Raw genomic sequence first — 3,413 nt, forward strand, 5'->3', positions numbered from 1 at the left:
GCGACCCGTCATTCAGGGCAGGTCAGAGCGCCACCTGTTTTGAGCCCCAGCTTTCTAGGCAAAAAAAAAGGGATGCCTGTTTGCATGTTATTTTGGCATTAATACGTGAGACATATCAGTTTGGAAACAATGTAAAAATATATATATATTAAAAAATGGAGTTAATAAAGCTGCATGCAAACTTGGTCTCTTTTTTGCTTTCTTCAGTAAGGCAGCTCCAAAATGCAGGTGTTTCAGTGGTGGTGGAGCAGCCAGCGGAAAATACGGAGCGTATGGGTTGGTACTGTTCTGTAGTTGCGCCATGATTGGCTCAGTGTTCTGTCACTCGTGGGGACACTACGTCACTGCCAAATCTAAGGGTAGAGCTCGAAAATTCAAGCCCCTTGGGTGCTGCCATAGAGTTACATTAGAAGTGCCCATCCAAGAAGGCTCAAGGTCATTGGCCACAAATAAAATGACGTCAAATCACGTTATTGGACTGATCATGTCAACATCATACTTTCAAAATCTTAGCTAGCAAGCTAGCAGTCATCATCAAGAATCAAATCGACAACCTACTTGCAAATCCTTTTTAATCTTTGTCATATGAAGATAAATAGTGAAGAGAAATTATAGATCAAAAGTATCGGTCCTCATAGGCCATTGGACATAAACATTACACAACAAGTTGGAAATCGCAAATTCAACAATGAGTGGTTTGGAAGGAATCAGTGGCTAACTGCAAGCATTGCAAAGCAATCACTAGCCTGCTATTCAGTGGAGTGGATGTGTGGTCCCAAGTCTGGGTTTAAGGGTCTCTTTTCCAAGTTTAAAAGGATAAACAGTCAACATTGGTCATGGTGTCAATTCAACATGATTTCTGCCTAGCTCAAAACAACTGGAAACTCAAAACTGGGAAATCTGATTTCAGTGAGTTCAAGACAACTGGGAACTCTGACTCGGAATTGCAAGTAGGGAACTCGGGCCTCTTTCTAGAGCTCCGACCTGAAGATCACTGATGTCATCATGATTCGACCTTGTTTTCTTCTGAGTTCCCAGTTGTCTTGAAAGCACCATAAATCCAGAGAATGCCAGACTTTGATGACAAAGTTTGATGACAATTTGGCCAGGAAGTACCGCCGCGCCACCTTCCTGTTAAAGTGAGCACAACAAGGTCAAAAAATGTATTGTATGCTGCTGCATAAATGATGTAATATGCCAGGGAGATATGTATACTGTAGCTAAGAAAGTAATACTAAATGTATGTTGTGTAGTAAACTGTTAGTAGCCCATGTGCCTCACCCTAATAATTTGGTCCCGTGTCCCCTCCCAATTTCACCTACTGTTCTGACTTGGTGGTGCACATGTAGCCTATAGCCTGTTTTAGAGAAATGTAATCATCAAATATTGTAAGAGCTTTCATTGTCTGCTTATATGCCCCCTTTATTTATCCTACTGTTCTGACTTGGTGTACAGGGAGAATACTGTAAGAACGGCCCATGTTCTGAATTCTATTGCTGTACATTTCAAAAGTGCTGAACAAATAGTTATATTGACTACGTCCTAGCTCGCTCATTAATGTCTTAATCGAAATGACAGATTGCTTCTTATCTGCTTGTCGTCCCCTAATGCCATAGTTTGTACATCTCAATTGTCAGTAGAACCCACATTTGTTTAAGCAAGTCAGCCAAATCAGCTATGTTTTTTTTAAAGGCAGTAAATGAGGCGGAATGAACTGTTTCGCTGCCAGACAAGGCTCCGCTAATAGCCAGGTATAGCAGTGGTAAAGATGTTGGGACTGCTGTTGGGACTCTGCTGTTGGGACAGCTTTATGTAGGCCCTAACAGTGTGTGGGCACCGTTTGTCACCGTTATAGTGCAATTAATCTATTGTTTAGTGTTGTGTTGTGTAGGGGGTTTGCTGGCATGCATCTAAACATTATTATTTTTAGTTTGCCCCACCAAGATTGACATGCTAAAATCGCCAATGGATGGTGGATGAGGTGAGTTTCCCCATACTATGTAAAGTGCTTTGAGGACGCTCCATGAGGTGTTGCAATGGAAAGTGATGCTAGCTAGCCTCGTGTCTCGAATTTCAAAAGGGACAACTCAGAAATAAAATGTTTTTTTGTGGGATGTCACGTGCATCCGTCTCAGTACACTCATAACAGCCTAAGCATTACGAAACTTCTATTAGATCAAATAAGCCTCACGTATCAAAATATATTATTTTATTTTTTATATTGACTAAATTCGACACTCATTGCCTCCCATACAAAAACTCTTCACTTCCTTAATAATAAGATATTTGCTGAACGTGGACAGATTTTGGGCGGAGTAAACCCTCTCGCTTTGCTTCTTCCTCTCCGATTTGGATCAAATAAGAAGAGGCGTGAACGTCGGGTGGCTTTGCTGTTGAACAGGTTTGTTTCCCTTGTTATATCATTCTAGCATGTTTGTAGATGTATTAATCGAATAAACACCTACATTTAAAATGATTGTTTCAATAGACTACATTTAATCAACCGAATAGTCCTACACAATGGCACCATGTTTTAATGGTGGACAACAGACTGCTCTCTACCCGGAAAGAATAACACCCGTTTTATTAGTATTCATGTTACGATTGCTTTTGCAGATAGCTTTTTTTCGACATTCATACGGTTGAAAACGAACTCGATGTTGTTATCTCTCCATGTTGATTTTGTTTCATGGTTGGCTTTCTTGCCTAATATTTTCATCCCAGCCTGCCAGCAGGGGAAAAACAGGATGAAACCGGCCTGTGTCGAATGGTTTTGTTGTGGGAAAGCTGTTTTAATATAGTCTGTATAATTATATTAAAGCTTTAATTAATGTATTTTATTCATAATACTGCGTCAAATGTATTTGTCCGAATCCCTTTCGTAGCCTATGTTCTATTGAGAGCGCGTATGGATTTCAGATGACAGGTGTGTGAGACGGGATGCGCAGACAGACATCTATTTATGATTTGGAAACATTTATGTTGCAATGATGTCTATATAATTTGCGACGCCTACATAAATTACAGTTAGCTATCCGCAGACATTTGAACGGCCTTGAACGTAGAATTCCATAATTCACACAGGGATGGGCATGGGCCACATTTGAAAGCAAAATGAGGATGCCAAGCATGACGCAATAGGATTATTTGGCTCGAGTTTTTTTTTTTTTTTAGGATGGGCCTCCTTTCAACTGATTGAATGAGGCGCATCAACCACCACTAGCTGTGCATTAGCGAGATTATAAATAGCCCTTCATTACCATAAACAAATCTACAGTGTGTAAACAGACGAGCCTAAAGGCCTATCAAATGCTTCTCTTTTTTTTCTCATTACATAAACGTCACAATAGTGTTAAGGGAACTAGAAATGGACTTACGTCACGATTATGGTACATTTCTTTTGGAATAAGGCC

The 3,413-nt window shown here is 40.3% G+C and overlaps 1 protein-coding gene across 1 annotated transcript in view; it reads left to right on the plus strand.

The window, feature by feature from the left end:
• The first annotated feature begins 2,354 nt into the window (after window positions 1–2,354).
• Window positions 2,355–3,413, plus strand: part of macir (macrophage immunometabolism regulator) — a 3,871-nt gene continuing 2,812 nt past the window's right edge. The window contains exon 1 of the mRNA XM_084159069.1: window positions 2,355–2,401. The gene's annotated coding sequence lies outside the window, so the exon portion shown is untranslated. The remainder of the gene's footprint in view (window positions 2,402–3,413) is intronic.

The sequence above is a fragment of the Coregonus lavaretus genome (genome assembly GCF_964263955.1).
Source record: "Coregonus lavaretus genome assembly, chromosome: 4".
Lineage (NCBI taxonomy): Eukaryota > Metazoa > Chordata > Actinopteri > Salmoniformes > Salmonidae > Coregonus > Coregonus lavaretus.